Genomic DNA, 15,356 nt, shown 5'->3' with positions numbered 1-15,356 from the left:
TAACCCCGCTTCGACAGCCTTAGCGAGAGGCACGCGCCACTGGACATCAGGTCATGTACACCTACTTTTACTATTATATTATGAATGATTTGATATGGTAATGTGTGTTAGATACCGTGAATTGCTTGACTTCATCTCGTTCATCGACATCTAGCACATAAGATGAATATATTGCCAGAGGATAAGTTGAGAAAAATAAATTTGATGAACCGATAGAAACTATTACTTGTGTACCAATTATGAGAAATTTTTGCCTAAATATGTCAATGCGATATAATAACGCGTATATATCTTATCTTACGAAATAATAGATACGATCTATGAGTGGTTCTCAGCCGGTCAGGCCTTTGACCAACTTTTGTGATTTCTATTTGAAGTGCAAGGAAGCTCCACATTTATAATGCCATCTGATTATAAACAAAATTGGACAATAATTAGCTCATTAACGGCACATTTTCTGTGAATTGATTGATTTGTTGCTTTGTTTATTTATTGATCGAGTATCGAGTATCGAGTATCGAGTATCGAGTATCGAGTATCGAGTATCGAGTATCGAGTATCGAGTATCGAGTATCGAGTATCGAGTATCGAGTATCGAGTATCGAGTATCGAGTATCGAGTATCGAGTATCGAGTATCGAGTATCGAGTATCGAGTATCGAGTATCGAGTATCGAGTATCGAGTATCGAGTATCGAGTATCTAGTATTGATAGTCATTTGGTTTATTGAATTATAGAGTCATTTGGTTTATTGAATTATAGAGTCATTTGGTTTATTGAATTATAGTCATTTGGTTTATTGAATTATAGAGTCATTTGGTTTATTGAATTATAGTCATTTGGTTTATTGAATTATAGAGTCATTTGGTTTATTGAATTATAGAGTCATTTGGTTTATTGAATTATAGAGTCATTTGGTTTATTGAATTATAGAGTCATTTGGTTTATTGAATTATAGTCATTTGGTTTATTGAATTATAGAGTCATTTGGTTTATTGAATTATAGAGTCATTTGGTTTATTGAATTATAGAGTCATTTGGTTTATCGAATTATAGGGTCATTTGGTTTATCGAATTATAGGGTCATTTGGTTTATTGAATTATAGAGTCATTTGGTTTATTGAATTATAGAGTCATTTGGTTTATTGAATTATAGAGTCATTTGGTTTATTGAATTATAGAGTCATTTGGTTTATTGAATTATAGAGTCATTTGGTTTATTGAATTATAGAGTCATTTGGTTTATTGAATTATAGAGTCATTTGGTTTATTGAATTATAGAGTCATTTGGTTTATTGAATTATAGTCGTTTGGTTTATTGAATTATAGAGTCGTTTGGTTTATTGAATTATAGAGTCGTTTGGTTTATTGAATTATAGAGTCGTTTGGTTTATTGAATTATAGAGTCGTTTGGTTTATTGAATTATAGAGTCGTTTGGTTTATTGAATTATAGAGTCGTTTGGTTTATTGAATTATAGAGTCGTTTGGTTTATTGAATTATAGAGTCGTTTGGTTTATTGAATTATAGAGTCGTTTGGTTTATTGAATTATAGAGTCGTTTGGTTTATTGAATTATAGAGTCGTTTGGTTTATTGAATTATAGAGTCGTTTGGTTTATTGAATTATAGAGTCGTTTGGTTTATTGAATTATAGAGTCGTTTGGTTTATTGAATTAGAGTCGTTTGGTTTATTGAATTAGAGTCGTTTGGTTTATTGAATTATAGAGTCGTTTGGTTTATTGAATTATAGAGTCGTTTGGTTTATTGAATTATAGAGTCGTTTGGTTTATTGAATGATCGAGTCGTTTGGTTTATTGAATGATCGAGTCGTTTGGTTTATTGAATGATCGAGTCGTTTGGTTTATTGAATGATCGAGTCGTTTGGTTTATTGAATGATCGAGTCGTTTGGTTTATTGAATGATCGAGTCGTTTGGTTTATTGAATGATCGAGTCGTTTGGTTTATTGAATGATCGAGTCGTTTGGTTTATTGAATGATCGAGTCGTTTGGTTTATTGAATGATCGAGTCGTTTGGTTTATTGAATGATCGAGTCATTGGTTGATTGAATTATAGTCATAATTTATAGTCATTGGGCTTGAATTATAGTCATTGGGCTTGAATTATAGTTATTGGGCTTGAATTATAGTCATTGGTTGATTGAATTATAGAGTCATTGGTTGATTGAATTGTAGAGTCATTGGTTGATTGAATTGTAGAGTCGTTGGTTGATTGAATTGTAGAATCGTTGGTTGATTGAATTGTAGAATCGTTCGTTGATTGAATTGTAGAATCGTTGGTTGATTGAATTGTAGAATCGTTGGTTGATTGAATTGTAGAATCGTTGGTTGATTGAATTGTAGAATCGTTGGTTGATTGAATTGTAGAATCGTTGGTTGATTGAATTGTAGAATCGTTGGTTGAATGAATTGTAGAATCGTTGGTTGATTGAATTGTAGAATCGTTGGTTGATTGAATTGTAGAATCGTTGGTTGATTGAATTGTAGAATCGTTGGTTGATTGAATTGTAGAATCGTTGGTTGATTGAATTGTAGAATCGTTGGTTGATTGAATTGTAGAATCGTTGAATTATTGAATTGTAGAATCGTTGAATTATTGAATTGTAGAATCGTTGAATTATTGAATTGTAGAATCGTTGAATTATTGAATCATTGAATTATTGAATCATATTTTTAATTCATAGGTTACTGCAGTTAATGTTGCAGCATTACATTGAAATGATTTTAATATGATTTTAATATAAGCGATAATGAAGAGTGCATGGTTGAACCTGTAGAACTCACCACAATTAAACCGAGATCGAGGAGGATTGATGGCCTCTTATTGGTTATATTAAATATTATGTTTAAATTAATTAGATAAGCTGATATATTAAATAATGCATGAACTATAAAAAACTCGTCAAATAATAGTAGATTACCATTGAGGCAGTTTTTGAAAGAGATAATTTAATAATAAGAGATATTAATTTCAACTGGGAGGTTATTAAAGACACGTATTGCGGTAAAGAATTCACTTTTATACTTTTACTTATTGCCGAACTTGAAATTTGATAATTATATTTATACTAGTGCGCAAATCGTAATTAAAAGATTTATTCTTAATATTTTATGTTTACAAAAAGACGAAGCTCCAGTATGTAGATCTCAATTAACGCAAGTATTTCCTTGAAGAAATCTCTGAGTGGATATTGGTGATACATGTTGCGTGGGCAGTTTTCTTACAACCTAAACATAATTACAACGTCGTCGTAATCACCCCAGTAGTTAAATGATACCATATTTCAGTTACAAAATATGCGATTCCATGGTATACATTTTTGATTGTATTCTAGAACAAGTCGGAAGGTACGGATAGGTAAAACATCAGGTTTTTGCAGTTCTATCGTTTATGTCTGCTATGTAACATTTGAAACGTATAATTTATTTAATTCAACGTGTAGAGAAAATATTACTGGTCCTTTTTCTGCGGAAACACGCCTATTTAGGTGCTATGTTTATTCCCGAACTGCGGGATTTGGTATGCTGTAAATACGGTTAGTGAATTAATATACTGTTCAAGTCTTTCATAAAACAATATGCATATTATAAAAAAAATCTAATAGTCTGAAAATCCCAACGCGTCTTGCAATTGATGAACTAAGTACTTTGTCAGCTTGGATAAATCCTAACAAGCTAGAATATACGACCTTCTCTGAAAACATTGGGAGGGGAGCTATTAGGTATAGGTTTTTAGTACCAGATGATTAATGCATTGATAATGGGAACATAATAGGTCAAGTTGTACACAATAATTACTTAATTATCGCTGTTATTCATCATAAGTAATATTTTATAAATTATAGTCAGGGTTAAAGTTACTGAAAGGTTCTCGGGAAATATTCCTGTCTCAAGAGTGAGGTTTATAATTGAAGATTTCTTGACATGATAATGGAAAATGATGTTGAAGCCACGAGAATTTGATTTGATTCGTGTGCTGACACAGCTGAGTACTACCATTTTAGAAAAGATTTGAACTGGTTCATATTATAGGAAGATTGATAGTGCTTCAGTCACGAGAATTGAATTGGTTCGTGTACTCTGTTGTTTCAGTCACGAGAATTGAATTGGTTCGTGTACTATCTACCTGCAGATAGAGATGATCATTACTCATGAAAATCGAATAATAAATGGCAATTAATGATCTGTTACCCTGAATCATTAGTCAAGGTGTACACTGTTGTGATTATTAACCCAATGTTGGATATTTTTAGCAAGTTGAGCGCCGCACCTCTACCGGCGTCCCCCGCCTCGCGCCGCCTGAGTCCGATGCGAGCCGTCTCCAGCAGGAGCCCGCCTCGCGCCGCCAGAGTCCGGTGCGAGCCGTCTCCAGCAGGAGCCCGCCTCGCGCCGCCAGAGTCCGGTGCGAGTCCGGTGCGAGCCGTCTCCAGCAGGATGTCTCCGGCAGAAGAGTAACAATTTTAACCCTTCGTATGCTTTAGTCAAAATTTACCACTGAATTAATAACCTTGAAACTGTAAATTCTAGTCCAAATTGTGTGGCAGGCATACGAAAGGTTATTTAGATGATGTTTTTGAGATTTTGACTTGCTGATGCCTGATTGAAACTGTTTCGTATCCTATGCGATTAGTGTATCCACTGTTAAGTAGTATACGTAGTCTGTCGGCCAAGTGTAGGGTTTCCACCTGGCACGTGTATGAGGACATACACGGAGTCAGGATGGACGAGTGTAGGGTTTTTGGTATTTAGCATACCTATTTAATTCGTTTTTAAAGTTACGGGTAGTTTGAAATAAGACCTAGCATACCTACTTAATAAGTTTTTAAAGTTAAGGGTAGTTTGAAATTGAAGACTGTTATTGGTTGGGTATAAAAAGAAAGAGACTTGGCGGACAGCTCTCTTTGGTTGTTGAGTCGTGCTAGCAGGCGGTTGTCAAGAGAAGAGATTATTGTAAATTGGAAGAAGACAAGAAAATAAATGGATAAATATCTTCAAGGTGTTGTTATTTTTACATTCGCTAACTGCAGTTAGCAACAGTTGCAATAGCACTCAAGCGGCAGTTAGGTACTGACTTATTAGTTAGCGTGACTAAACCGTGCCGAGCACAGACTGATTCTACTCCAGAATATATAGGTACTGCTAAACAATTCATGTGGCTAATTGCCATATTACACAGTCAAGAAACGACTTTCACTACTATACGAGTACCGTACCTAAGCCAAGGTACGCTCACCGCGGATAAATTATTTGCGAATAAATCATTCGTGAATAAGAAACTCTTGAAATATTTTTATTATTCGAATGAATATTCCGATAAAACATTATCCGAATATTGCCCATCTCTGTCACTAATTTCGTTGACTACCTACCTTTCGGTCTCAAGATCGCACCATTTAAGGTACAACTGGAAAACTATCAGATCTTGAATCAGTGCAATACCCGTGCACCTAGCATAAAACCATCTCAATTTGTGTATTCTGTATTCAAATTACTCTTTACCTGCTCATCATTGAAAACTTACTCTTGTTACAAAGAGTTAGGGTTGCTTTTACTCTGTAGAGTGCAGATAGGGCTAGACATTGATACATAGTTTAATCAAAGGGTTTAATTGAGTGGAGCAGTCATTTAGCGTCGGGACGTTTGTCTTTCAGTAACATTGAGATGTTTGTTTTGTTTCTCACTAAATAAGTTAATAAATAATATAAATAAATATTATAGGACATTCTTACACAGATTGACTAAGTCCCACAGTAAGCTCAAGAAGGCTTAATAAGCTCAAGATGGCTTTTTTAATAAGCTGGTTTCAAATATACAAGCATGTCAGCATTCAGTATGCTTGCAGCATACGGGTGACCAGACACTGTCTTCACGAAGTTTTCCTTCACCGAAAAGCGACTGGGAAATATCAAATGATATTTCGTACACATTCATAAAAACTCATTGGTACGGAGCCGTATCGTTTAACCAATTAACAATAAAAACTGAAATGCACGAGATAAATATTTTTACCTCTTTCTTACATTTACAAATGTGACATAATCCCTATGCGAGGTTAGCAATGATTTTAGAGGGTACCTTTGACATAAATCCATGAATGAGGATTTTAAGGGGATCTAAAGTATTCTTACTATTCTTAGTTTAACAGAAAGCTACAGGAAACTAGTGAAAAATTACAATTTATTCTCAAAACGGCTCGAACAAAGTTGTTGGCTAGACCAAAAGTTAAACCCTCTAGAGTCAAACTGCCGTATTCGAACTTCAAGATATTCACAAGAGACGACACGTACTAGATCCATTCTAGATACGCTATAGTTTAGATTTCAACTACATAGTTCTCTTTTACGATAGATCGTGTTAGATATCTATTAGATGTGAATTAGATCTCTAAGTAATATCTTGTGGAAATCGTTCAAGAGTATCTCGAGAATCGCGGAAATGTCAAATATGACAGGTTAGATTTTAAACATATCGTTATCGTATCTTGGCGATGTCTAAAAGATATCTAATAGATGTCTATTACAAAATCCGAATCGGGCCCAAAGTTAGAGCCGTGCTTGTATTTGTCACGTTCAGTTTTCGGTACGAAATTTTTATTTTTAAATACTTGCAATAATGTTTGTTTCGCCAGTTATTGAGATATGAGAAATAAAAAATCTGGATCAAAACGTATCAACTGCCACTGCAACTGGATCGCGCAAAATTATTGCATCAACATATATTATTTATTCATTTGTACAGTCAGCATGAATAGTACCTACAGCAGAAGAGACTGCGCGTCAAAAGTATGTAGTATGTATACAGATAAAGTTGTAGTGCATAATTATTTTCCATCGTATTTTCACGGAAACGTACGAATGTGCCTTGCTATTTCAGTCAGTCTCGGTACAAAAAGTACTGAGGTTCACTAAAGTAGCATGACAAATACGAACGTATCCGAGAAAGTACGATGGAAAACAAATATGCACTAGATCTGTACGTCCCTATATGTAAATAAACAAATAGACTGTGGCAGATACCCTTGGCCGTAAAATTTTAGAAATATATCTCCGTTTTTAAATGCAATAGAGACTATAGAGAGAGGCAGATATTTTTGGCGTATTGTTCTACCCGTTACTATTGACGCTAACTGCTCATGTTTGCACACACAACAGGTATCGTATTCCTATACAAGGTATAAGACCTCGACACCTGATACCATACTCAACATACCGACTTACCCCTATATTCGCCGCGTCATAGCCATCTATAAGTTCTAAGGCACTTTATAACCGACATTTCCAAATTTAGCCACCCGAACCGATTAAGTTTGTACCATATCTTTAGCAAAGACTTATACTCCACTAAATTGTGTGGCACTTACGCCCTTTTGAAAAGTATAATCCATCCATCAAACTGAAAAGCCCTCTCGAAAACAGACGCGAATTACTGAATAGGGAATTGAAACCTACCCATGTCCTCCGTCTCGCTCTAGCTTGGAGATTCGGGTATGGGTGTCTCGCTCTTTAATTAAGCTCGTCAAGTCTGTTTAGATGGAAAGACACTTGACGTTCCCACAGTGACGCTGCCAATTTGACGTCAAACTTGTGAAGAGATGCCTATTTGGCGGTATTAAGTGTGATAGCGATTGATGATTGACCTAATTGAACTTTATCAATTGCTATGACTATGGGCGCAGCCAGGGGCTGGCAGGAGCAAGGGGGGTCAGCTACCTTAAAATTTGTAACTAAATATACTTCCCCCCTGGCATATCAACCAAATATCAACTGCCTTATAAACCGGGAGCCGGGAGCGAGCTTCGCTTATAATGTCCTGGTAATATATTCTGGCCTTTTTGTGTCATGGACGATGACTTGTAATAAATACATACATACATCACTGGCTCAGTGACCCAAAGAGGATCTTGGCCTCTGACACAAAAGAGCGCCACTCTGCCCTATTCTGCGCCACTTCACGCCAGTTGGGTATTCCGAGGGCGGACAGGTCTTTTTGGGTTTCGTCACTCCAGCGGTATCTGGGACGCCCAGACGGCCGTTTTCCGCCCGAGTGCCCCACATACGCTCTTCTCACAGCACGATCCTCCCCCATCCTCTCCAGGTGACCAAGCCAGCGAAGTCGTGTGGCTTTGATCTCGCCAATTATATTGGGCATCGCAACCAGCTCCTAGCTCCCTATTTTTCCTTCGCCTCCAAGTTCCATCTTCCTCTCTAATAGGCCCCAGAATCTTCCGCCAGATTTTCCTCTCCGCCACTAAGAGCTTGCTCTCTTCTTTCTGAGTCAGCGTCCAAACTTCACACCCATACATCAAAATTGGTCTAATTACAGTCTTGTAGACTCGAATCTTGGTCGGTCTACTGATCAGCTTGGACACTAAGACTCGATGGACCGCTGCCGAGCATCTTAAGGGCGTTTTGGATTCGAATATCTATCTCTTCCTCCCATCAGTTGGTATCAGTTACTGTGCAACCAAGGTACCTAAAATAATCCACACCTTTGTAGGTGGTTGCTCCGACTACTAGGTCTTCTCTTTTCACTCTAGTGTTCTTGTACCTTTTCATATGGAGATATTCTGTTTTCTGGTGGTTGATTCTGAGACCTATCTTCTCCCCTTCCTGCTCCACAATTCTAGCCATGGCCTCCAGGTTCCTTTTGTTTTGAGCCAATAGTCCCAGGTCATCAGAGCCAATGATCTTATGTCTGCCGTTTAACTCTACTCCCCCATCATACAACTTGTAATAAATAGACATTTAATATATTTAATGAAATTGCATGCCTATTTTTGTGGATTGAATAGGTACATTTTGTATCTATAAGTATTCCAAGTACCCTAGTACTTTTTCTTAAAACTCGTCCTCATTCAGTCTTTTAGGGATTTAAAAAGAGGACCTTAATAAACAGACCTCTATACAGAAAATAATACCATGACTTAAGAATAGGCAAAATGACAGGCGGTCTGATCGCTAAAAAGTGATCCCAAAAGGAGATAAATCACATGTGGTCGTGATCTTTAGCAATGACGGAACGAGGAAGAAGAAGATAAGCTTCAATAGGTATGCAAGAGCGATAGAGAGATTTTTCGATATTTCCTATCGAAATCTCCTTGACACGGAATACGACAGTGCAGTTTCGCTGCAGCGTTCATTACTGAGCTCCGAGCTATTTCGGCTATCCCGGGAGCGAGCTTCACTTAAACTATCCTGATATATACTTACTGGCCTTTTTGTGACATGGACGATGACATGAAGTAACTATAAACATTTAAATAAGTTTCTGACAAAAATTTCATTTAAACATTTTTTTGATTATGTACCTAGATAAAAAAGATAAAATATTTTTATTCGTGACGATCACAAAACATGTACGGACATGACAGACGACAACAGAATGTGACGTATCACGAAATGGACCCAACTCATCATTTATGCTAGCTATAAAGCCAGCGCTGGTAATGTTATTCGTAATTTATTGATTGGTTTTGCTGTTGTAATTGTAGCACCACTTACAATCTCTCTGCTTAGCGTTATTAAGGTTGACTGGTAGAGAATGGCTTATGGCATTAAGTCCGCCTTTTGTACTATAAGGTTTTTCTTTCCTGAAATAAAGATTAAATAAATAACTAAAAATTAAGAAAACAGAGCATACAAAAAATATATAGGAAAAAGAAAAATAATTAAGAAATATGAAATAAAGATTAAATAAATAGATAAAAATTAAGAAAACAGAGCATACAAAAAACATATAGGAGCAAGAAAAATAATTAAGAAAACAAACGTAAAGAAAAAAACAGAAAAAGAAAAAGGTTAGAGATACTATTTATACCGACTAAGGTACTTAGCCGATTTTTAAAAAAGATAAATAGTTTCCTATTCTGTACAAAATAAGCACAAATTCATTGTCTAAAAAAATCTTTCTCCGAGTTACGAAAACGTATGGTTGGTGGTATGACCGCCGAACGATGCCAACTAACCTTTTTGTGCCGGAAACAAATAAAACCGCTGACAGAAACACAGAAATATCGCCAAGCTCTAACAGACTGTAAATCCACAGAACTCGGCCTATGTTTTTGCTTTATTCGGCTTTGGGAAACAATTATTTTGCCGATGTTAGCCGATTATAAGTAAAGTGTCATTTTATGGAACTTGCTAACTATGTAAACAAACCGCCATATTAAAATTGTCTCTGAATGTCAATTTACTAGTGCCTTTTGTATATGGCTCCTCTACACGATGGGCCAACGCCGGCCACTCCAAGAGACGCAGCCATGCGGTAGAATGAGATAGCAATATTACTTGCTCCCTCTAACGCATAAATGCGTCCTTTGGACTTTGGAGTGGCCGGCGTTGGCCCAACGTGAAGAGGAGCCATTACATAGTTAGCACGATTTTATGTATAAAGTTAAAGATTAAAGATTTTTTGATAAATTTGATGTAGATTTTTGGGTATGTGTGATTTAATTATGTATTATTAAATTTATTAAGAACATGTTGTGTCCCACTGCTGGGCAAAGGCCTCTCCCCTCTTCTTTCACAAGTCACGGTTTTGAGCTATGTATAATTATTTGATAAAATGAGTCCCAACGATTTTTATGCCGGTATCTATTTGTGGCTGTAATGTAGGTTTAGAACCGGTGGTTGTTTGTCTCTCTCGAATATATTTAGGTACTTGTCTCTACTACGGGTGAAAAACAACCCGTATAGCCCTTGCCGCATTTTTTCAGGCATGACTCATGACAATGCCACGTTTACAGTAGCGATGATAACGCAATTGTCACAATTTTTATTTTTACGTCTGAATGCGGTTTCTGCCTCGTTTCCCGACGAGGCAATATTTCGCTTCCGCCTCGCCGGGCAAAGCTACAAATGGGGGCTCAATGGAACTGCAAAAAATAACACGCAAACCGAAACAAACCTACCTAACCGCTTGTTGTTTTTACGTGTTAATCTGCAATAATGTAAATGTATTGAAAAACCGGCCAAGTGCGAGTCGGACTCGCGCATGAAGGGTTCCGTACCGGTAACGGTAACGGTGCGGCAAAAATCACGTTGGCTAAAGAAATGTCACTTTTAACACTGACAGATCAGTATCGTATCGTAGTGGCATCTTATACGCATTGCTCGTATTGGGTCGTTAGTCTACAATTAAGTCATAAATTAAATTAGTCTGGCTGGGGCCCGAATATTCGCCCAAAACCACTATTCGGAACATCTCTACTTAAAATAAAAAAAATGGTAAGTACAGTTGCTTGTTGCTTGTCACTTGCGTCCACCGAAAGAGAAAGCTTAACAACGAGTGTAACAACAATAGGTATGCGAAACAAAAAAAAAACATTTCTTTTGGTCAGCAACTTTTGTTTTACATTATTTCGAAAGTAAAAGGTCAATAAGTTAATTAAAAAACGCCTTCTGCAAAGAACTTGGGTTCTTTCCTCAAAAAAAATGTAACCCTTCCCTTATATTAATTAAATTTTGGGGTAGCGGTCGAAGTCGTGTTTAGAATGAATTTAATGAATCAAAATTATGAATGAACTGAAACTTTGATGCGTAGGTGGTACGCGTGACTTTTTCCATGTGACGAAATGTTTTTCCATTAGTGTGGCTACCACCAGTTTGGCAATGATTGGTACCTAATTCATGTGAAGTAAGAGAAATATACCCGTTTATTTTGCTAGGGGAAATAGAAACGGTACGATGTAGGGCATAATTGTTATCCATATTATTTTCTCGGAAACTTTCGTATGTTTCGTGCTACCTTAGTCAACCTCAGTACCTTTTGTACCGAGACTGAGTGAAACAGCAAGACACGTTCGTATGTTTCCGTGAAAATACGATGGAAAATAATTATGCACTACATTTTATTCACAACGTAAAAAAACTGGAAAAGTGCGAGTCGGACTCGCACACCGAGGGTTTCGTGCTTTTTAGTAATTGTTGTTATAAAATTTCAACTGTCCAGCTATCACGGTTCATGAGATACCTACAGCCTAGTGACAGACAGACAGACGGACAAAGGAGTCTTAGTAATAGGGTCCCGTTTTTACCCTTTGGGTACGGAACCATAAAAAAGCACTATGGTACAGATAAGGAATGTAGATTCATCTCAGTGATTACAGAAGCTAGGCTTCAAGAATGCCTAAATTAATTAGGTACCTAAGGTACTCTAATAAATTAGCTATTCCTAATTAGGTCCCTGATTAAGTGAAATACAAAATTACGAGCCATCTATCGAACGTTTTTTCAACCTTTTGCTGAGGAGATAAGATTCAAAACCGCTTAGCACTTAGTTATAATGGCTCCTCTACACGATGGGCCAGCGCCGGCCACTCCAAGGGACGCAGCCATACGGCAGAATGAGATAGCAATATCACTTGCTCCCTCTAACACATAAATGCGTCCCTTGGAGTGGCCGCGGCGCTGGCCCATTGTGTAGAGGAGCCATAAAGGGTTTCTCTCGTGTAATTTCTGCCAAGTGATGTGCCGTTGGGAAATGTTACGGGAATGTGTCAGAAGAAGCAGTCGCGTGCCTGCACCCCTAGCACATAATAGGCTAAATGACTAATTTTCATTTATCGTATCAATCGATCGGGTTTGTTTTTAGGATCAAATGTCTATATGGGACCCATTGCATTAAAGTAACACAAAAGTCAGAAATTGTAGTCAAAGGCCGACAGTCGCACTTCACTCGCAAAACGCCCTATACAAAATGACAAGGGAACGTGACGTCAAGGTCTCTGGGAGCCCATCTTGTAGTATGGACAAAACAAGAAAATTGCGTTTTTGTTGGTGAAATATTGTGTTTATGTATATACCTAGTTGCTATACAATATTTTTTTGAATGAAATGTAAGGAATCGAATGGTACCCTTACTTTTATCGTTTTTGGAAGTTAAAAAAAACTTAAATTTTTAAACTTTCAGGTCCTGTATTTTTGTAATTTTTCAATATTTTATTTTAATATCCACATTATTGTGATAAATTGCTCGTTTGCTATCTATTTTACTAGATTTTGTTATAAAATTCAACATATTGTGTCATCATCCCTTGTTAATGTGCTAATCATTGCTCTGGGAAGGGCGAAATTCTATTTTTAAGTTTTTTCCCTTTTATATGTAGGATGTAGGTAATCCAGTGACATGTAGGTGCCATACGATAAAAAAAGCGCTGAAATATTCCCGCTTTAGGTACTTCGCACATCACTGAAGTAGGTACCTGCAACGAACGTTGACATTTCCCATTTCCATTCGTTCATTTATAATTCACCTTCACTCACGAACGGTATTACCCGCCGAGAATACGTCTATAATGCTACTAAATTGTAAATGACCATTTCGACTTTGACTGAACTTGGAATTTGGGGCTTCTTAAATTATGCATGTTATATAGGCTGCGTGCTGCGGTTGGGGTGGGTATGAATTTTTTAATGCGAAACGTTTGGTGACAAATATCTATGGTAGGATCGCTAGTGCTTAAGAGGAAAGGGGACCGCTTCTCCATACAAATGTAGTCCCCATTTTCTTCTCTGGATATGATAGAAATCTTGAACATCGCGAGGATTTCAAGGTTGCTAACTATTGAAACAGAACGTTCTTCACCACATCAACGCGAGAAAAATATATTTACTGTAAAACATTAGGTACAGATTAAATCAAAGGCCTTGAGAAAGGAGACCTATTAGGCTCTCCTAAACATGTAAAATTATTCAATGTTAGTAGGTATGTCACAACAGTTTAAATTCGAAAATTAAATCAAATTGAACAATATTAAAAAATATTTCATTCAAAATCATCACTTATAAAAGTCAATTCTATCTGTCAATTAGCCAACATGGAAACAACTCAATTTGCCACGCATGTGGATAAAATGCACCTTTCTCATCAGTTATTGAAGAATAAAAGAGAACCTTTACTATACCTACCTACTGGTGTTTTGCATTTTTTTTTTCATTTCACTACAGTACGCCTACCATCACTTTGGCACTTACATAAACGCCGTCGAGAACGTAATTTACTTTCTATACATCTCGCTTGCACTAATATACGAGTACGAACGAGATGCATAGAAAGTAAATTACGTTCTCGATGACGTTTATGTCAGTGCCAAACTGGTGGTAGTGGTACAGCAATCCAAATACGCATACCTATGCACTAAGGAGCTCTATCGTTACCTTTCATAGCGTTTTGATTTTGCAGGTGTGATGTCTTTTAATTTACCACGAATCGCTTTCCAAATTCGACTCTATGTGCTTTCTTTTAAGGTTCACATTTAGATGTAACTTAAAAGGTATTTCCACTGTTTTCTAGGCTGAAATCTGGACCGCATACTTGCCCATTTTGTCGTAATTGAGCGACTTAGGACGCGATACGATCCAATACGATCCATATATTTTTGGAATACTTATGCCTCGTTTACTGTCATTTACTAAATATGTTATATCAATATTTTTACTACTTAAACGTTATATTTTTTAATAAATTAACGTGTTAAGGGCACAGAGCTCGGCAGAGCTATGTGCGTTTCGATATTATGAATTTAAGTTAAAGTATAGGCGTTTTGTAACTAATTCCGATATAATTTCAAACTTTTAAATGGACATACAAATAGAAAAATATTTACATAAGTACCGGAAACTCACGCTTATGTAAAAATCTTATTCATTTATATTTTACAAAAACAAGATAAGATAATTATTAACAAAATTCCACGGCGAAATTGCAGCGAAAAGATAAACGCGCCAATTTTCGCTGTCGAACGATGATTGGTTGGTCTCTTGAGGCTACATTCGCGCTTCTGGTGCGTTTCGTTTCTGCATTTTATGGACACATCACTTACCACCTTTTTTATGAGGCTTAAGATTATTTTTGTAGGGAATCACATAGATACAAGCAGTATTTAGTATCATTATTAAAACGTGATTGTCAAAATTATTATTAACATTTATATTTTCTTCCTGAATTATTTATTTATTTATATCCCATTTTGTGTAATATGTGCATTAACAAAACGCTTTTACGTCAATGTTGCCAGTGGTATCCGAAATACAGAGCTTTGGATATTTTGCTAAAGGCAGCCAAGGAATTTGTTATTTTTACTTACTTGATTTAAAATTGACTGTCGATATGACATGATTTGAGTCGTTACTTTTAATGCGAATGAGTTAAACATCTGAACATGTATAATTTTATTAATTATCATACCTTTACCTGCTTTTCTTTGCTCTTATAATTTTCTATGGGACGATATCCCTTCGCGCCTACATTTTTCAAATTTGCCGCCTTTTTCTACTGACAAAATCTGCTTGACCAAGTATAGGTATATCTAACCACTCCTCATGGTATTCATCGAATTTT

The sequence above is a fragment of the Cydia amplana genome, chromosome 2 (genome assembly GCF_948474715.1).
Source record: "Cydia amplana chromosome 2, ilCydAmpl1.1, whole genome shotgun sequence".
Lineage (NCBI taxonomy): Eukaryota > Metazoa > Arthropoda > Insecta > Lepidoptera > Tortricidae > Cydia > Cydia amplana.
This window is presented reverse-complemented; position numbering follows the sequence as displayed.